The sequence below is a fragment of the Pleurodeles waltl genome, chromosome 4_2 (assembly GCF_031143425.1).
Source record: "Pleurodeles waltl isolate 20211129_DDA chromosome 4_2, aPleWal1.hap1.20221129, whole genome shotgun sequence".
Classification (NCBI taxonomy): domain Eukaryota; kingdom Metazoa; phylum Chordata; class Amphibia; order Caudata; family Salamandridae; genus Pleurodeles; species Pleurodeles waltl.
This window is the reverse complement of record NC_090443.1, coordinates 520315680-520337900: the sequence shown is the minus strand read 5'-3', so window position 1 is coordinate 520337900 and position 22221 is coordinate 520315680. Positions and strand designations below refer to the sequence as shown.

Genomic DNA, 22221 nt, shown 5'->3' with positions numbered 1-22221 from the left:
GGAGAGTGTGGCCTTTAACTGGATGTGGAGAGAAGGTACTGATGCCAGATTTTAAAACAAAATGCTTGGGCGGAAAGGGTATTGCTGCAGCGGTGAGGGAGTGTGACAGAGTAGCAGGTTAATTTTTTTATCTATAGTGTAATATAGAGGAGGGGGCTGACTTTGATGAGGTGGGTAAAGGAAGCCATGGTGTGATTGTAATAGAGGGATATGGTGGGAATTTGCAACATAAAGTTACAGGTGGGCAGCTGCCACTAACAAGGAGCTCACCACCTCAGAGGTTCAAGTGACAACACAAACAACTCTAGGGTTTTTCTCATTGTATAATGAGGACACTGGACCACACTATGGAAAGAAAATCACCCCAATAATAACACCTATTCATCTATAATTCTACACATTTTGATTAGGAAAGCCATTCATTTTTACAAGTTAATGTGCAAAGTGTTCAGACTTCCAAAGGTGTTCAGTGGTCTCCTAAATTCTAGAAATGTTTCTGGGACTTCAGCTTATCCAAACAACTGATGATCTACAACCATCATTGTTGCTCTCACCACAAAAAAACATATAGAAACATGCAAGTAAAAATTTCATTATGTACCTCTACATTCCACATCTTTAAAAACATTCTCAAAAAGGCCCTAACTGGAAAGTTCCTGACCAACCTTGATGAAGATCCATAAGAAAACCTTTACTTAGTCATTGCCATGGACACCTCAAGGTACTCAGGCACCATTCACAAGGTACATTTGCTTCCACTGTCACTTGAAGCTATGTTTCTGATGAACAGTTTAGTGAAGGACTTTCCCTGAATGGGACATTGTAAGTGACCAGTCATGCAGTCAACACATGGAAACAACCACAATCAATTATTATCCTGAAAAGACAGCATGGCTTCAGTCATTGTGGACTAATGTTGGAAACCTTGGCTCTGACACAAGTAAATTAAATCTTACAACTTACTAAAGCTCACAGGGAACTACTTTTCAGTGATTATTGATTGTTCAAAAGATTGATCAATGGCAAGGGTGGAGGATAGCATTATTTTGCTCTGGATAGCATTGTTTTACTTTTGTACCCATGCCAAACATGAATGTTGCGATTTCACAGTTCCGAGAAATGCCCTTTAATCTGATTGACATGTTTGATGATAATAGTCCAACAATGCATTCCGTCTTGCACTAGGATATAGGATGATTTTTAAAAAAAATACATTTTTTATATTGTATTTAAGTTTGTTAGTCCAATCTTTTCTATCATGATGAATCAAAACGTGGCTTGATGCACTGTTTTGTTAAAAAGGACATTTAGGGGGTCATTCTGACTTCGTGGTCCTTTCACAGGACCGCCAAAGCTGCTGCAGGCAAAAGACCGCTAGTACTGGAGGTCTTTTGTCCGCCATATTAGGAGTGTTCCCCTGAGCCAGAGGGTGAAAACGGCATTTCTGCCCACTGGCCCAGCGGAACACTCACCACAATATTGGTGCCAGCTCATAATTGAATCGGCGGCAATGTTGTGGTTCGTCTGGTGTGACAGCTTCTGTAACGCATTTCACTGCCCATAATTCATCATGAACAGTGCCACAAACGTCAGAGATCCAGAAAGCATCAGACTGATGCATCTATATTGTGACAAACTCAGGCCCATGAGACCTGGGATCCAGGTGCAAAATCATTTAGACATCGAAAAAGGTACACTGTTCCTAAAAAAAGTTATATGAACACCGGTTCAGCTCCGGTATTCATAATATTCAAAAGTACAAGCCCTCACATATCCATTGGATGTCATGCTTCATCATAGGGCCCGCACTACGCCAGATCGTCACTGCAATATCTGGCGGACCCCCATGAAAGGAGGAGGCACTCAGCCGGAGATCTTCAGTGACAGCTTCTGCCAAAAATCAAGGTTGGGAAAGAATTCAAACCCACACTTGTAAAGCAGAAGAAAAAACAGATTAAAACTGGCTCAAGAACCTCATGACACTGGATTTTATTGAAAAAGAGGGCCTTGGTCAAGGTTAAAAACACAATGTGAGTGGAAATGAACTAAGGGTCCTCCACTCACCAAAAGGAAAAAGGGAAGGTAGGGGTCTTCTCCCCCATGACTTCAGTACATAATTGTATATGTGGTCAACATGTTTTGTGCCCTTATGGTCCCTACAGATCGTGCGGCGCTTAGTCAGGACCAATAGATATAATAATCTTTCTGCTATGCCAAGAAACTTAGATGAACCATCTGAATAGTCAAAGGGCCAGATGTAGCAAACTTTTGCGAATCGCAAATGGCCCGAATCGCAATTTGCGACCCCGCAAAATCGGAAATGGGATGCAAAAATCCCATTTCCGACTCGCAAAATGCGACGCGAGCCATTACCGACTCGCAAAAATAGCGACCCCATTTTGTGACCCGCTAATTGGAAGTTGCAATTTGCGAGTCGCAAACCAAATGCAATAGCCACTCGCAAATTGCGACTAGTCGCAAAAAGCCCAATTTGCACTTCCAAATTACCACTAACTCAGAGCAGGTGGTAACCAGAACCAAAGTATAAAAGGAGACCCAGAAGGCATCTGGGTGACTCAAGATGGCGGAGATATATGTGATAGGAATGAGGAGGAGAGCCCACGCCGCACAGCAGAGGAGGAGGAGGAGCCAGAAACAGAAGATATACAGAACCAGGAAGACACTTTTCCAATGAACAGAGGAGGAGATTTATGACAAATATAGACTCAGCAGTGCAGCAATACTAGATTTAATAGATTTACTCAATCCGCAGCTACAACGCCAGACTGTGCGTGGCTGAGCCATCCCTACGCATGTGCAAGTGCTATGCTCACTGCACCTCTTGGCCTTGGGTAGCTATCAGGGGGTCATTGCTGTGGCAGGTGGGATATCCCAAAGTTCACTCTCACGGTTCTTTAGGGCATTCCTAGATGCCTTACTCACACACATGTCCAGATACATATACCTACCCAGGAATGAGGCAGAAATCAACAGCACCAAGTTGGAATTCTACAGGTTTGCCAACTTCCCCCATGTCATAGGGTGTGTGGACAGGACATATATACAAATATGCCCTCCTGCAAATCTGGAATATCTGTTCCGCAATAGGAAGTGTACCCACTCACTGAACATCCAGGTGGTATGTGACGCCCATTATGTTATCACTGACATGGTTGCCAAATTTCCAGGGAGTACACATGACTCCTTCATTTTCAGGCACAGTGGGATACACCAACGCCTAGAACGTGGGGAGTTTGGAGACGGATACCTCCTAGGTATAGCTGAATACACCTTGCAGACATACACACAGGTCACTGTGGAAACCATCTATGCCCAGCTAACATTGTACATTTTGTGCCAAACAGGTGACAGTGCATATGCACTACGACCATGGATACTTACCCCGTACTTAACACCCAGCAATGAGACAGAGAAGCGATACAACAGTGCACGTAGGAGGACCAGAAATATCATCGAAAGGACCTTTGGACTGCTGAAGGCAAGATTCAGATGCCTCCATAGAAGTGGAGGTGCCCTCCAGTATACCCCAATAACAGCTTTCATGATCATTGGCGCATGCGCTATCCTGCACTACACTGCCACCAGATGTGGGCTACCTCTCACCCCAGAAGACCCAGATTCGGAGGATGAAGAGCAAGAGCTACCACATCGCCATCATGGGGATAGAAGCATTGCAAATCAAGGAAGACTGAGACGGGACCACATTGCAAACCAATACTTTGGAAGGTACGTGCTAACTGTCACCACACTCACTAATGTCACACACAAAGAGTCCATGTGTGAAGTGGAACTAACAAGTGATTTATTTTGTGCACCAAAAAAACTATATATATATATTGACAACAGTTCAGGGGCTGTAAAAGTCCACCTGGCATGAGGACACATTGACCTCATGTGCCTCTACCCCAGGACAGTGTGGAGCTCATAGTCTACGCCGGCCTTGGCCAGCATGGCTGGTACCTGGTGTCTCAGCAGTGCCCTGCCTTGCGCTTCCACTATGCAACACCCTGGTGTCACTGGCTGAGACACTGCTGATGGTGGAGCCCTCCTCGCTATCCTGCGCCGTGTCAGCCGCGCCCCTAGCCACCTGCCGAGCCTCCATGATATCTACGGCGTGGCTGAGTCCACGTGCCACATCACTGGCAAAGTGGCCCATGTCTACTTGGAGGCTGACCGTGCGCCTGGAAAGGCCAGTAGTGTTCACAGCCAGCCTGACAATGGAGGCAGACATTCGGTCCAGCCTGTGCATTAGCTGCCTGTCACAACGCCTTGCACCCTCTCTCTCAGTTATGAGTTCTGCCACCAGTTGTCTCATGGAGAGTGCAAGGTTGCCGACATGTGTGTTGAGCTGTTGCAGCTCTGTGTGTACCAGCTGCATACCACTGCTTTGATTTTGCTCCATGCGCTGCAGTGCCCCTGATATTCTCCGTATCTCCTGTGTTTGCAGGCGCTGACCCCGTAGGAGTGCGGCCTCGGCGTGCGACATGGAGGCGCCCCCTGACTCAGCCTGCGGCTCTGGTGGTACATTTACACGTCGCCTGCGACGCAGTGGAGGCTCCGTGTCATCTACAGTGGCACTGTGGCTGGGACCAGGTGCTGGCTCACTCACCAGTATGGCAACTGGTGCATTATGAGGGGACTGTGTGTTGGTGGTGCAGGTCTCTGTGGTGGCTGGTCCTGACTCGTCTGCAGGCTGGTGGCTGACCTGTGCCCCCTGGATGCTTTGGTTGGCTGTGGTGTCGTGTGGGAGACCTGTGGGACATAGGGAACACACTGTCAGTATCTACCATCTCTTATCAACTTCCTAATAAACTGTTGCCTATCAACTGCCTACTGGACTACATTGCCCATAATGCACCATTCTGGTTGTTGCTACTCTGAAATGGAGCTATTTCAGTTGTGCATGCTACTGTGTACAAGGTGGGTGGGGGTATGGCATATTTGGGTTTACATACATGTCTCATGGTACTTACCGGTTGATGGTCCTGGCTCTGAAGTATCCAGCTCTCCCATCCCGCACACTGCCTCTGGATCCAGGGTCTCCTCAACTCTTTACTCCAGGGGTGTGGGTGGTGGTATTGTGGACGGTCCCTCTCCAGTGCCCCTCATCTCCCGGAGCCGCTCTACCACCCTCTCCTTGGTTTGGGAGCGCAGGTCATACCACCGCTTCTTTAACTCTTGTATGCTCCAGTGGCTGACACCCAGGGAGTTCACCTTGTCTTGGATGTCCGTACAGATTCTTCTCTTCTCCACCTCAGGCACACTGAGGGCTGCCCTCCCAAAAAGTTGGTCATGGTGCTGGCAGCACTCCTCTGTCAGCACCTCCAGCTCTTTCTCTGCAAATTTCAGTTTGCTCTTCCTTGGTGTCTCAGCCATGGTAGCTGCTGTTCTCTCTGTTTGCAGTGTAGCAGTTGAAAATGGGTGTGGTCCTCCCTTCTCCCAGGTGTATTTGTAAACTTCCTGGCTGTGATGTCATCATCAAGAGCCAGGAAGTGTTTTCCAGAGTGTTCTGCTGCACCTGCATTCAATTTCCAGCACAGTCGCAATTTGCGACACCTACTCGCTAATTGCGTGTTCGTTTTTAGCGCGTCGCAAATAGCAACCTCGCAAACAGCGGACTCCCAATCTGCGGTGCGACTTCATTTGTGAGATGCAAATTGAAGTCGCGTTTTCTTCTTGGATACCATTTAGCGAGTCGGAAATTGCGAGTCGCAATGACTCGCAATTTCCGACTCGCTAAATTTTTCCTCCCTACATCTGCCCCAAAATTACTTACTTAGACCTTGCTTAGTCAATTGTCTAAGTTAGCAAACCTGTGTGAAGAAAAAGTAATAATTATCTGGAGAAGTAAAAAAATAACCAAACTGAACACAACACCTATTTGTGTGGTGAAACTCAGTGCAAAAAATTGGTCCCAATTAGACCGATATATTAATAAATGAAAAGCCAAAAATAACTCCTTACCCTCCCCTCCTCGGGAAAGAGTTCCTTGGGATAAAACGTACCATTAGACTCATGTGATCGTTGATACAATAGACAGGAAACACAAATTTATAAGTAGAGTATATGATTTGACTAGGTAAAGATTCCACCTCTAGTCTATTGATGAATGAAATTCTCAAAATAGTGTTTGGTGAAGGAAATGACTAGCAATGTAAAAAAGATTTTTTTTGTGTCAGCAATGATGTAAAACATACGACTGTTATTGGCAAAACCACAAAATCTAGATTCAGCATTGGTGACGGAAGGGGGGAGCACCATCCTCTCTACCACTATGGTTGCTCTTTTGTAACAAAAGGTAAGGAAAAAGTAAAAAATAGAGAGTAAAAAGTAAAAAACGGGGTATTAATCACACATTACTATATTACAGCAGAGATCGAGGATTCCAAAATGAAATCATGACCATAAATTTCAGAAATAACATTTTCGAAATGTTTAGTACATCGTGATATGAATTCAAGCAGTCCTAATTTTAGAAACAGATAGTATCGCTGAGTAAGTAAGCTGAACTCAAAAAAAGGAAAAACATGTATCAATATGCAAAATCATTGAAGAAAAAGGCCGCTGCATAAGTAAGCTGAACTCAAAAACAGGTAAAACATGTATCAATATGCAAAAATGCTGAAGAAAAAGACTGCTGATGTACGCGGGGGAAAGTATACTCCGGCATCTAGTCACATATGGTGAAATATGTCAAGGCCGTAGTAACTGAATAGGAATGGGGAGGACCAACGGTCAATCCCCGTTGTGCCCAGTATACTGAATTGCATGTTAACGTCAATTCTATCCTGCCATTTGTAGCAAGGATACGGCTCCCGAAAAAAATGTGAATGGTTCAGGGGACTGTAAAACTAAAAAAAAAAAAAACCTAAACAACACCCCACAAAAACACAAGAAAAACAGACTGCCTGTAATTACAGTAGTCGTGTAGTCCAAATGCCATGGACGAACCCGGCGTACGGTAATTCCGGAAGTGTTTAGTCGGGATAGGAAGCTTTTCTGAAAAAGGTCCCAGAAATCACGTGGACCAATCGAAAACTGCAGCTCTCTTCCAGAAAAAATTTTATAAAGGAAAAAAATCCCTTGAAGTCGAAACACAGCGTCAGAGACATAAGGATGTGAATAGGTTATAAAGTATAGGTAGACTCGAATAACTAAACAAGCATGGTCTTGAAAAATCTTCTGGACATCACAATCTGTCCAAACTTAAAACAGATGGAAAAAAAGGCATTTTCAAGACTATAAACACAATGTTTATAAAATTTAAAAAATACTTAAAGTACTGCAAGGTAACCAAAGATAAATAAACTGGCTCATAAGTATATGATCATATCTCTAAATAAAGAGAGCAAGTTAAAGCCAGAGGATAGAAGCTAATTCTGAAAAAACAGGATTACGGTATTTAATCATTTAGCCCCTGGACATACGTTTCCAACCTAAACACCCAATAATGTTCCTTCTCAAAAAGCCACTGGGGGTTATTGTGATAAATGTCTGATTCCAGTATCACCCACCATAAGTCATCTGGGGTATGTTTAGCCTCACGATAGTGGTGCAAAATCATTTACACAGTTCTTATCCAGAAATTATGGGGTGAATACAGCCTTCTCAGATCTATGTTGGCCCATCATCCATGTATATTAACAGAGAACTTTGTGTTTAAAGTAAACCTTTGGTAACGTTACACCTTACATAGAAGTTAAATTTGAGCAGGATGCTTGGCAGACCAGCACATTATATAGTACCATTAAAACTCCTCCAAAACTCCTCCAAAAATAGAACAGCAGTTATCTATCTACACAACATGTATATGTGAATTACGTAAGTAAAAATAGCTGGGTAGTGTTTTAATGGATGGGTTTTAAAGTATATTGTGACATAATTTACTGAATCATCCCAGGGCTTGAAACCTGGCCTCCTGCCCAATACCATCACAGTGTGATTTATCAGCACTTACCATCAAATATCTATCCACTGATGCTGACCTCAGGCATGAGCCAGTGTAATGCAATAAACATTGGTCAAGGCTATCCCTGTTTATTATTATGCAAGACTGACAGCAGTGGAAGAAGTTTCATGTGCACTGTGCAGGTGCAAGTCAATTATGAAACTAGGCCTAACTCACCCAAGATCTTCTCTGTTCCCATCCTTTATATCAACGCTCATGAACCAAGTGCTTCTCTCTGCACCTGTTCTTGCCAACTTGGTTCACTATATATACAAATACAAATGCAGACATAAATAGTTGCATCCACAGATAAAGGTCACTTGTCCCACTCACTGCCCTCACCTTTTTGCAGAAACACAGTTTGTATTCTTGAACATCTGTCCCTGATAACTGTGAACAAGTGAGAAGCAACCACTCCAGAAAGCTATCAGAAATTGTGAATTAATTAAAACAACAGTTATACAAGTATATGCCCAATATTGCACTGCACGTGTATTTACTAAATCTACTACACTGATCAACGTAATGAGATTGTCCGCAGACTTAATTTCTAACTTCAGTCCATAAGAAGCCAATAAATGCCAGATATTCGGGCTAACTAATGACTACGTGACTGCATTTTAGATTAATTGTGTGTAAACTGATCGCATGCTGATATCTGAAAAGCCTGGAATGATCCAGCTCTTTGTTGATCAAAGTGAGACAACTTGCAAGTTGATTTCTTCTCTTTCTTGAATCAGTAGGGGATTAAGAAGCATGCTGGAGTGGGTGGAAGATAAATGTGAATGAGAGAAACACAGACTAATGCGCAGAGTCTAGCTGAAAACCCCTATAGGTAACTATATTATAAACATAATGTAAGTAAAATCAAAAGGTCTTGGCTAATACAATCTTAAAGAGCTAATTGATCTGGTATTGGCTGCCATCCTCTTTTTTGATTGATAGATAGTCAGATTTACTTAATTGTTCAGTTAATTAAAACTTTTTAAAAAAACAAAAAATAATTGCTAAAAGAAAATCTCAATTAAAAGTTGCATGGCCAACCGATATTACATTAATCTAAAATGCACTAAATACAAGGAAAATAAAGTGCTTGTGTAGTTAGGAAGCTCATTTTCGTGATTAGCATGCTATGCTGAACATTAAAAACACCTTGTGCAGAAATACTGTATTACCCATACTTAATTAATACTATGTTGAGCTAATAGCAGATCTTAAAACCAGATATTGCAAAGTCAGAAAATCCTTTATAGGTCACTCTAGTTTGGACTCTGCAATTTGTATAAATGTAAGAAACTTCCCAGTAAACATCAAGTATTTTCCTTGTAAGCAGGCTATTACAGCCTGAAGACACGAACTTATGCTATTGTCAATACAATTTTGCTTTAATAAACCTTTCTGCTCCATCATGAGGCAGAACAGGTACATGCGATATGACACATGTCTTCCTTGTGAAATTTACATAGCCAGCATGTGATCTTCGTAGCACACCGCTTCAAGGTTGGGGAATTAATCTGAGTTTGAAAGACACCCTTCCATAGAGTAAATAGTTTAAACTTAGGTTTTAGGCCAAACAGATCCCCTAAATATGACTTCAGCCACAAAAGGCCATATGAGCCTATTACTATCCAAGCATGGGATCTTTTAGACAGAGCAACTTTGTCTTCAAGTAGGAAGATCTTTTTCCACAAAGAGTTAATAACCCTGATAAAAGCCAGTTGAGACACAGTTAAGGTCCAAAGCTCCTCTGCCTTAAAAGTGGTGAGAGCCTGATTTAAGTAGTTGTGGGCCTCAATACTGATTGGATCATTTATGGCTTTCCACTCAATTCTACTCAAGTGGTCTACTATTGTGTTTTAGTTTATAAAAAAAATTCAGAAACACACCCAAACTAGTCACTTTCTGTCTCCTGATTCCAAATTCCAAGCAGATTTGCGCTGACGAGGCTCCCGGTAAAAAAGTTAACATGCAACAATATGTCCTTATTACAGCTTCATCAATTATTTTATCAGCTTCACCTTCTAGTGCCTCAATTCCATATATAAGCGAGGGGACATGTTTTGCCATTATAACCATCAGAAGAGGCGAAACAGATAATCCTTTTAAAGCAATCCTCAAGGAGAAAATAACAGAGACTAGAGAGTTTTTTCTTCCTTGCATATTGCTGCGTTGTTTGACATAAGTTCTCTTTGCCATTCTCTTGCAAGAAAGAAAGAAAGAAAGATTAAGCATTGGCAAAGCCAGTAGGTCTCACCTATACAAGAGCTATTGGCTTTGTTTTGCCATGTTGTACACCAGTGTGGCTGCTGATCAGCATGGCTAAAGGTTAGTGGCATTGAGTGTCAGAGTGGAGTGGGGTAGTGGAGTGTGGAGTTTCACAATCCACCCCACCACAACCCAGTCTACCTCACACCATTCTAGTCCACCCCATCCAGCCCAGTCTAATCTATCCCACTCCAATCCAATACATCTCACCCTGGTCAACTCCACCCCACTCTAGTCTACCCCACTCCAGTCCAATCCCCACCCACTGGAGTCTGATCCACCTGAACATAGAAGCTCAGTCACGTCGGGAGCAGCAGGCAGGCACTGAATAAGTTGAATCAATTAGTGCTTGATCCGTGCCCCACACAGAGGAACGGAAATAATGCCAGGCATCCCTTGACAAATTATGAGGCTGTGAAGGAAAGTGCCACACAAGCCGACAAATGGTGATCAACAGTAGGGCTCCAAGCCCTTTACTGAATACAACAGAGTCTTGCAAGGGAGACACAAGCGCTAGCGCATGCACTTGCAGGCTCAACCCTAAAAAAGTAAAGGAAGAAGGAAAGAGAAAGTAAACAGAGAAAGAAAATAAGAAAGAAAGAGGGAGCCATAAAAGAAAAAGGGAAGAAAAATGAGGAAAGAAAGAAAGAAAGAAAGAAAGAAAGAAAGAAAGAAAGAAAGAAAGAAAGAAAGAAAGAAAGAAAGAAGGGCATGACAGATATACAGTTAGGGCTGCAAATATAGAGCACCCTCATGAGCATATATTAGGTGAAAAAGCAGCAGTCATATAAACAAGCAACTTAAAAAGGAATTTACAACAGCGTTGTCACAAGACACGAACTGATAAATCTGGAATGGCTTTGTAGCTCATCTGGTAGAAAGCGTCACATTAGGCTCTACAATAAAGTAATAAAAACGTTTGGAAAAACAATGGCACTGAAGGATGTGCTCCTTGTGAAAGGGCTAAATGCAGTGACTCAAAGCAAAGTTAGCCAGGAACTGAAGTAGGCTGACTCACTGCCCCATGATTTATGCTGTAGTGGGTGGAAGTAAAATATGAATGACATGTGAACAGACTAACGGATTAAGAGAGGTGGCTGAAAGCCCCACTAATGTAAGTATAGTATACATACAATTTTAGTAAAAGGTTTTTGATAATGCCACAACTAAGAAGTGAATACTTCTTTTGCTTTTATATTATGTATTCCTAATAAATATATGAAATGTGTGTACCTGAATTGCTTGTTTTGGGGAATGGGGTGCATTTTGTAAATCCGCTATTTGCACATGTTCACTAGAAGAGATGCCAAGGGACCCGAATTCCTTTTGTGAATCTGCCCATGAATAAAAAATATAATCCATAAAGAAAATGCTTGCAAGTGAGTTTCTAAACCTTTTCTATGCCAATAATGTTGAAGTATGTGGTTAATGTTATTGTTGGAAGTTGTAATAGGTAATTTTGAGCAAAAAAAGTAAAATCCCAATCTGAATTCTTGCGAAAAAGAAAACTGTATTTTCAACGCTGTATTCCACACCTTTACATGCCAAGGTCGTTGAAAGTCAATATTTTTTTAAGGCTTTTACCGGCCTGTAATTTCCAACTTAAAAAAAAAAAAAAACGAACTAACATATTGATTTAAAACATTTAAGACAGAATGATAACCAGCTCCAGTATCCATTTTCCTGTTTACACACCTATGACAGTTTTTAATAAAGACCACCAAGCTTAAAATATATGCATCTTAATAACATATCTCTACTGTTTTTAAATATTATTAAAATATTAAACATAGTCGATTTGATTTGTAAAAATGTTATAAAAATGTATTTACAACATTTAGCAAACAATCATAAATTCGGTTTGAAAGGCTTAGAAAAACTTTCATATCGTTTTATTTGTTGCAAAAAGCAGCAAATAAAATATAACTGTTTATCAACTAATTAAAAACAAAAAAAATATTTTGAACATTTAGCGACAAATTTCAACATTCTTAACATATGCTATATAACTTGCATATTTTTTAACTAACGTTTGACTTGGTTAATATGAAATAACCGACAAATCCAATTTTTTGTTAAAGTAATACGAGTTGTGTAGAACTGTTTACCTTATCTTTCACAGAGAAAAATCTCACTTAAAAAGGACTGATTTTTCTGAGAATAATGTGGTTTTCTCCCAACTCTGATAAGACACTTGGGGCCAATAAATTGTACCCCTTCTAGTTAAATAAACACAAGGGAGATGATCTGTTGCTACATTAACATCCCTACATATATATATAACAATATAGTGCAATTGTCAGGAGGAAGTCCAGGGCGTATTCCTAAAGCAAAAACTGGTAAACGGCTGGATTATTTTATTCAAAAATTGATATTCAAATTCCATTGCAAGGCAAACATTTCCTGAAGTACAAAGTAGATTTCCTTGCTGGAGATCTCTCCCCAGGAGGCACTAACTCACCAACCTCTCTCAGTATATGGTGAACAGAAAGGCGAACTATGCTGCTGCACAACAGAAGTTGCCCTGGAGAAGAAATCAGATGAACAAGAGTAACAAATATGAGAGATACTCACTGTCACTGCACTTGAACCAATTCTTCGTTTTCCTTTCTAGTCCAGTAACTACAGCATTTTCATCTCTACAGAGCACATAGGTTTACCAGAGACTGAATACACTGTTCTAACATTAGATGTTTTCCAGGCAACTCCTGCGCTGCTGTTGTTGTGTCCTCGGCAAACCATACAGCCTGGCGATAGCCCATAAACCTTGGCTGGGTTCGAAAGCAGACAATCTACTCCAGGCATCCTACGGTAGAACAGAGCTGACACATACTGGGCTTGGCCGAAATATCTTCAGTGCGTTTGTGCGTCGCTGCCCCACCTAACTGGAAGCAGGATTAGCATTTTGAGGCAAGACTCATTCGGAGCTTGTTTTATTGCACAGTCGTGGTCAATTGCACAAGGTGTACCACGACTTAAAGGTAAATGAGAGCTCCTAGGTTGTTATCAGGGCTTAAAGGAAGGTCACTCGAGGTAATACGTGTAACTAGAGCGCCCATTACGCCTCCTGGATTCGCACTATTTTTTCTGATCCTCTTATTCAACATTATTATAAGGCTGATTGCTTCACTTTATAAACATGGGCGTCACCTTGATTAATATTAAATACGTGTGCTATCAGCTGCCCTTTTTATTGCTCTCAATAGTGATTTTTGCAGCTCAATAAAGTAGGCAACTGCATCTTTCTTCTACCCAACTTACTGGTGCATTTTTCTCTTCAAGATATGTTAATTAGTAACCATCTAAATAGACCTGCTACCATCCTGCGTTCAAACACACAATACTTTTATTATGCGTTTCAGCACATCGAATATTGTACTCTAAGTTTTTCAAATGGAAACTGCATTTTTCCCATTGTCAGTTTCTTGACATTTTTCAGGCAGTCATTTATTGAGGGGTGCCTTCATGCCTACTGTTTTATGCTCTGGTTAAGCAAGCATTATGCAGACCCTCAGTTATAAGGAAACATACTATAAAGGCCATAAAAGTAGATGAGCTCATGAAGAAACATTTAAAAATTTGATTATTGACCACTTACAAATATATACACCACAAACTGAATTGGTGTTTCTAGTTTAACTAAAAGATGTGAATAATAGGCAAATCGTTTTAAAGATTGGAATCAATCAGTCAATGAATCAGTTTTTCTAAAGCTGGGCTACTCACCAATGAGTTTCTGAAGGCACTGGGGGAAGGGGAGGTGCCTCATACGAAGAGCCACGTCTTGAGGTTCTCCCTGAACATGGTGAGCATGGGCTTTGTCTGAGGTGCAAGGGGAGGTTGTTCCAGCTCTTGCTGTGATGTAGGTGAAGAATTGTCCTCTGGCGGTGGTTTTACGAATGCGAGGGATGGTGGCCAGGGCCATCTGGGTGGAGCGGAGAGATCTGGCTGGGGTGTGGAAGGAGACGTGGTGGTTCAGGTAGGCTGGTCTTGCATTGTGTAAGGGCTTGTACGTGTGGGAGAGTAGCTTGAAGGTGATTCGTTTCTCATCCGGGAGTCAGTGGAGGGTCCTCAGGTGTTGAGAGATGTGTTCTCGGCTTGGGAGGTCCAGGATGAGTCTGGTGGCGGCATTCTCGATGAGTTGTAGTTTTTTTATGTTTCTAGCCGAGGTGCCAGCATAGATGGCGTCGCCGCAGTCGAGGTTGCTTGTGACTAAGGCATGGGTGACTGTTCTGCAACAGTCTGCTGGGATCCATCTGAAGATCCTCCGAAGTTTGGGGGAGTGTGCCAACAGGAGTAGGTGACTGAGATTACCTGGTGGGTCATGGATAGGGAGTAATCGAGGATGATGCCTAAGTTGTGGGTGTGCTCAGTCTGTGCAGGGAGGGGCGCTGAGGGATGTGGGCCACTAGGAGTCGTCCCAAGTTGAGGTGGTGTTTCCGAAGATGATGTGCTCAGTCTTGTTGGAGTTGAGCTTGAGGCAGCTTCCTCTCATCCAGTTGGCTACAGCTTCCATTCCTGAGTGGAAGTTCCTTTTGGCCGTGTCCAGGTCTTAGTTGGGGGAAATTATGAGTTGTGTGTCATCAGCATATGACACGATGTTCATATCGTGGCTTCTGACGATGACTGCTAGAGGGGCCATGTATACATTGAACAGTGTGGGACTCAGTGAGGATCCTTGGGGGACTCTGCAGTTGACTTCTGTGGGTCTGGATGTGTAGAGCGGGAGTCTGACCCTCTGCGTCCTCCTGGAGAGGAAGGAGTGGATCCATTCCAGGGCTTTTCCGCGGATTCCTATGTCGTGGAGTCTGGTGCGTAGAGTGCTGTGGGAGACTCTGTCGAAGGCTGCTGAGAGGTCGAGGAGTATGAGCACTATGGTGTGGCCGCAGTGTAGGAATAATCAGATGCTGCCAGGAGGGCTGTCTCCATACTGTGGTTGCTGAGGAAGCCAGAATGGGAGCTGTCCAGGGAGTTGTTGGCCTCAATGAATTTCCGTAGTTGCTTGTTGATTGCTTTCTCCATTTCTTTGGCGGGGTAGGGTAGCAGCAAGCTGGGCTGGAAATTCTTTAGTTCTGATGGGTCGGCCAAAGGTTTCTTCAGGAGAGGGCATATTTTGGCATGTTTCCAGTCCTCAGGGAAGGTGCCAATGTTGATGGATCAATTCATTGGGTTTTGGAGCTCAGGGCGATGGATGCCCTAGCTCTGATGTATATGTGGTGTGGGCAGGGGTCCGTGGGGGCTCCGGAGTGGGTGCTGTTCATGATGCTTACTTTTTCTTCCGTGGTGAGCATGGACCAGCTGTGGATGGTCCGGGTGGGTTCTGGGGGGGGTGTCGGTCACAGGTTTTAGTGCTGGGATTTCCTGGGAGGCAGCTGTCGTAGATGTCCTGGAACTTGCAGAGGAGTAAGGTGGGCTGTGGTGGGGGGGTGCATACCTCCCCGCATTTCATTTAAGGTTTTCCACAGGGAGGTGGCAGTTCCCAGGGCTACAGGGGGATCCCGTGCCCCCACCACATTTCATTTAACATGTGCCCCGGGGAGGTGGCAGTCCCCCGGGCTGCGGGGGGGGGCCTTACAAATTTGTTACAAATTTTGGGGAGGGGGCAGTGTCTGTTCCCCAGGAAACCCATCCCCTGGGGCCCAGCCCAAACATTTTATTTTTTTGGGGGAAAGGGGCCTTTACGGGCTGATTCAGGCCCCCGGGATCCCTCCCCGGTGCCCTGCTATCTCTCTTGGGTGCCCTGGAGGGCACCAAGGGTGCAATGGGACTATAGGGGCAGTCTCTAGGCCCCCGCAGTCCCAGTCGGATCCCCGCATCCTGTGGAAGCCAGCATTGGTGTCACAGAGAGGGAGCTGCTAAAAATGCAGCTCCCTCTCTGTGAGAGTAATATTTTCCTCCAATCAGTGGAAACCTCAACTCGCAGCAAGTGAGAGCTGTTTGACAACAGGAGCTGGCCCTGGGGCTGCTGGGGGCAGTGCAGCTCCTGCATTTCATTCAACATATGCCCTAAGGAGGTGGTGGTCCCCCGGGCTGCCTGGCCCACAGCATTTTATTCAACATTTGTCTCGTAGAGGTGGCAGTCCCTGGGGCAGTGTGGCCCACCCCGCATTTTATTTAACGTTTGTCTCGCTAAGATGACGGTCCCCGGGAATGCAGGGGAGGCCATGGCAGCTCCCCACATATAATTAAAGGATAGTTCCAGGGAGGTGGCAGTCTCCTGGGCTGTGGGGGGCATGTGGCCCCCCACATTTTTATCTCAGATCACCCCGGGGAGGTGACCACCCCCAAGGCTAATGCAAGCTCATAGAAGGGGGCACTGTGTGCCTCTCTTCTTTTTAAAGCCCTCAATGCCCCCAGACCACCCTTTGTTTTAAATGTCTGGAAATTCCATGGTTCTGTGGATTTTCCAGACATAAAAAAAAAATACTTTTTAGTCTTAGTGGGGTCCGCAAGGGGCCCCCTAGACCAAGGCTGAAGCTGAGTCCCAAGATGGCTGCCAACGCTTCCTTGTTGAAGTGTTGGCAGCCAATCAGATATGAGCACTGGGAAAGAACGCTTTCTGCCCCATGAGATAGCTTTCTGCCAATTTTGGTGTAATTCTCTTCAGTGGTTCGTGCTGTAGTCATGTTCACAAATATGAAACATCCCATTGATGTAGAACGGGGAAAAAGTGTTTTGGGACCCCCCCTTTTTCTCAGCCCATGCTTGATGGATCATCTGGAAACTTTCAAGACAGCAACTGAACTGACAAAAAGATATATTTTTTTTGGGGAAAAATAATAATAATAATATATATATATATATATATATATATATATATATATATATATATATATATATATATATACAGGCAGAACTCAAATTGGAGAAAACCTTATTGAAAATTAAGGATGTTGAATGACAAATTAAGCCTATACAAGCTATGAAAGATGTTAGTAGAATGGTAGAAGAAATGGAGAAAAGACTGGAGAAACATGAGAAAGAGATAAAATTGAAGAAAGCAAAGAAATCTAATGGGGATAAGATAGATTATTCGACAGGCAGAATATTCACATTTGCAAAATGGTTTGACTCATTTCATTGTAAGCAAAACATGGACAGAACAATTGAAAAAGACAAAGCCCCTTCAAGCATAGAAAACTCGGACATGAGATCGGGGGTCGAAATGCCAACAGTGGGGAGGCCAAAACTGGACTTCTCAGGAGAAATTAGGCTGTATCACATTGAAACAAGACGACGTGGAAGAGGAGCACAAAACAGGATAGGGCAAAAAGGACAAGGAGATCACAGAGGAAGAGGAAGGGGCAAAAAATAAATAATACTTTAGGAATAAAGGAAGTAACAATAGATGGGAATGTGGTAATCAATCTTGCTTCCAAAAGCCTTAAAGATAAACATCTGAAACTCCTGAATAAGGGACTGAGCTTCTGTCCGATTACACCTATGGACCTAGCAACTGCTAGGATTGACTTATATAAATTCTCCAGGAAATTGAAACTGAGAAAAATGTATGCATCTAAACCCAAGAGGCAGGAGGCAATCAGGTCTCACTGGATATCTCCTTTGGAAACATCTCATTTGGGATCATTAAGACTTCTGTTGGCCTTAGAACAAGAATCAGAAGTAAACCAAAGGGAAATAAGTTATGAGAACTTATCTCACCACAAATTATGTCTTTCCTCGGTTTACCAACAATTGTAACCGTTTCCAGTCAATGTAAACCTAAATCACAATTTGCCCACAACTTCCAGCTGGGAATAGGATAGACAGTTTTCAAGAAACAATGACAGATGGACTAACAAAGATGGCCGTGGGACCGTCGAAAAAATTAAAAAAAACTAGAAAATGTGGGAGCATGAATATGACCCAGGAGGACTGGAGTGGATTGAAGGACTTATGAGAAGACAATACAATTGTTATTAAGCCATTGGATAAAGGACGAAATATTATGCTGATGAATAACATTGATTACATCAAGGAAGCCAAAAGACAATTGGGAAACAGAGAAAAGTATAGTGAATTGAAAGGTAACCCCATAGAAACATATTCCATGGAATATCATCAAAAATTACAGATATGGCTAGATAAAGGACTACTGGTGGAAGAAGAATATAGATACTTTAAGACAGATCATCCAGTTATTCTTATGATATATTTATTAGCACAAATCCATAAAAACAGATCTAATCCACCTTTATGTCCAATTGTAAGTTCAATTGGATGACTACTTGAAAACACTTCCAGATTCATAGATGTCTTCTTGTTCCCATATGTTTAGAGTCTACCATTATACTTAAGGAATTCTATGGATTTTCTAAATAGGATCAATAATATACCTTGGAAAACCAACTATTTAATGGCTACAATTGATGTTATATCTCTGTGCACTTCAATTAAACACAAAGATAGCTTAGAAGCCTGTAGGTATTTTTTAAGATCAATTAGTGTTTTAGAACATTCAGACATGTTAATAGAAAGGTTGCAGTATTGTCTGACCAATAATGTCTTTAAATTTGATGGTAAATATTATTTACAAGAACAAGGACCAGCCATGGGAACTTAATTTGCACCACCCTATGCAAATCTTTTAATGGGCATGTGGGAATCTGAAGTAGTGTGGCAAGAGAATAACCAAGGAACACTAGACCACATTATTTTATGGGTACGTTACATTGATGATCTCTTCCTCATATGGGAAGGAGAAGAAGAGGATTTGGTGACATTTATAACCTCTCTCGACGACAATCCTCAGCAATTGAAATTTATGAATGAAATGAGTAATTTGGAGATCAATTATTTAGATATTGGAGTGTATATTAAGAATGAGAAAATGTGCACAAAAATGCATAGGAAACCAACAAGTGCGAATAGTTTGCTACATGCAAACAGTGGACATCCGAAGGCTCTAAAATGGAGTGTACCATATGGAGAATTTTTAGGAGTAAAGCGCAACTGTACAGAGGAAATGGAATTGAAAGTTCAAATGGATGACATGTTTGAGAGATTTCATAGAAGAGGATACTATTGAAAAACAATTGGAAATGGTTATTATTGGATGAAACATTAAACAAATCTTTGTCTAACCACCCATTGATTACATATGTAAGAGCACCAACATTGTGTGATTAATTAACAAGCAGTCATGTGACTTCATGAGAAAAGGAAAAAAAAAAGATGGATCAAATTGGTTGATGTGTAATCAACAAGGATTTAGGAAATGTACGAAGTGCAAAGCATGCACTTTTGGATGGAATATGACGTAGTTCAGAACATTTGATGGTAGAACAATGAAAATCATGGAGAGAATAAATTGTGAAACACCCTATGTGATTTATGTATTGGAATGTATCTGTGGCAAAACATACATGGCCAGCACAGTGAATAAACTTAAACTATGTATATTACAGCACCTGAGGGCAATAAACAATCAAGATCCAACATATCCAATGGCAAAACAAATCTGGGAACATCATCAAGATGAACATAAAGGATTGAAATACTATGGTATTCAACATATTAGAGTGTCAGAGGAGGATATTGTGAGCAAACACTAAGGAGAATGGGTTCCAAATGGATTATCTTGATTGGTAGTGAGATGCCCTGGGGCTTTAATATGGACGCGGAACTACATAGACATTTATAAGAGATAGACATTTGAAACAATCCAGATGAACTAAACGAAAGTTAATTATTTTTGTGATGAAAACGGATCCATAACATTAGGATGTGATTTTGGAATTATATGATTTAGATATATAATATGTATTGTGAATACTAGATGTAACTGGATTCTTAACTAGTTCTAGATGATTATTGAATCCTTCATGGCTGTAGTGGAAATTGGTAATATTGTTATAAACAAGCTGTGATAATGATGTTTTGGTGAAGACTTGTGAATAAGATCTTTTGTTTGGTTACCCCCAGCTCTAAAAGAAAATAATTTGTTCCTTAGAGAAAGTACTTTACTAACACTAGAAACTAGTATTAAGCCTGATTTACATGAGATAGGAAAATGGGAAACTATTGACAAAATAATGTTCTGGAATTTTTTTTTAAGATAGGATAGCTTAGATATGTATTGCTTCACCATATTGGACAATGTGAAATTATGTAGAAATGGGTAATTTACCAATTCAGATTAAAAATAATTTAAAAAGATAGTAAAACGTTATTAAAAAGTTAAAAATGATTAAAAGGGTAAAACTGGCAATATAATATGGATAAGAAAATGTAGGATTGAATTTGTTAAGTAATATTAAATACTAGCACTCTATCATTATTTTGTAAAAAGAGTAACAAATTAGAGTGGGGCTAGCAATGAGGGAATTAGTGATCAAAAGAAAGAACTGAATTTTAATTGGTGCATGGTGGGTAGTCACATGATTTAAATACACTTATGATGCACATAACTCTATGGCCAGTTGAAGGCTTAGGCCGAAACGAGTTGCTGTAGCTCTGGAATTAGTACTCAGCATTTTATACCTTATACTGCATCTAATAGAATAAAAGAAAGAATTTTCTTGAAATCTTTTTGGTGGTGCCGGCGTCATGTATGCGGCGAGAATCTGAGAAAGCCTGCTTCCCGTTTCTGCTACAAAGTGACTCTTTTGTTTAATATATATATATATATATATATATATCCACAACAAAACGGTCTTCAAAGTGGAGCACTCTGGCTGCTGGTGCACACGTGAGTATGTACACACATCGATTTATATATATATATATATATATATATATATATATATATTACCTACTGGTGGTCATCAGTAGGTAGTTATAGTTAGGATATTTTTTTTTCCATAGATGCAGCCTTTTTTGTTTTGGCAATAATTTTAGCGTGATGACTCTTCACTAAAGTTTAAGAAAATACCACTAACTTCAGCTGCTGTCCGTAAAGTTTTGGGGTGATCTGTCAAGTGGTGGGGGCTGAGAAAAAGAGGAGTCTAAAAACACATTTTCTCATTCATTTTTCCATAGGGATTTTGAACAGCAATAGCGGCAAAACCACTGGACAGAATTACACCACATTTGGCAGAAACGTAAGCTTCGTCCAGAAAGAACCCTTTTTGTTTTTTGGTGTAAATCCATTCAGTAGGTTTTGAGAAATTAAAGAATCTCCAAATTTGTATATATATGGGCCCGAAGGACTCACGGCCCCTCCCGATCTAGTGCTGAGATCTGATTGGCTGGTAGCACATCAACAAGGCAGTGTTAGAAGCCATGTTAGGTCTCAGCTTGGGCTGAGTCCCAGGAAAAAAAAATTAAAAAAAGAAAAGGAGCCAGGGTACAGACACCCTGACCCCTTAGCTCCGGTGGTCGGAACCCAGATGGGCACCCCAGTGCTAAAGAAACATTTTTCTTATTTTGTGAATCGTGGCGGATCCAGAGAATCTTTTTTTTAAAATGAAGTGGGGCTCCCTCATTTTGTATTTTTGAAACCCCTAGGTGGGCAGAGTCCCGGGGCATTGTTTGTAATGGGGGGGCGGCACCTACCCCCCCATAGCTCCAGGGACAATCACCTCCCCAGGGCAAAATGTTTTATTTGTGTGGGAAAGGCCCATCAACCTCCCCCACGGTCCCAGGGACCACTGTCTCCCCGGGTTTCAACGTATTGAGATGCAGGGGGCCACGCACCCCCCCACAGCCCCAGGGACTGCCACCTCCCAACAGCTTTATTTAAAAATTAATGTGGGGTATGGGCGCCCGCCGCAGCCCTGGGAACCACCACCTCACTGGGGCGATGCATAAAATATGTGCAGGGGTAGTGTGGCCCTGTACCCCAGACACCACCACCTCCCCAGAACAAAATGTGTTATTTGTGTGGGGAAGGCCCGTCGGCCTCTCCCACAGCCCTGGGGACCACTACCCCCCAAGCTTCACCATATTGAGATGCTGCCCCCGGGACCACCTCACTGAGGCTCCAACTTATTGAGATACAGGGGAACGCCTGGCCCCAGTACATCCCCGGGAACCACCACCTCCCC

At 42.1% G+C, this 22221-nt stretch overlaps 1 protein-coding gene across 5 annotated transcripts in view; it reads right to left on the bottom strand.

The window, feature by feature from the left end:
• Window positions 1-22221, bottom strand: part of LOC138293040 (flavin-containing monooxygenase 1-like) — a 378358-nt gene that overhangs the window by 206686 nt on the left and 149451 nt on the right. For 2 of the 5 annotated variants that reach the window (XM_069232026.1, XM_069232024.1), the window contains exon 1: window positions 12809-13184. The exons of 2 other annotated variants lie outside the window; for them this stretch is intronic. The gene's annotated coding sequence lies outside the window, so the exon portion shown is untranslated. Of the gene's footprint in view, window positions 1-12808; window positions 13186-22221 lie in introns of those variants that run through there. One more of the 5 variants, XM_069232028.1, reaches the window with a different exon arrangement.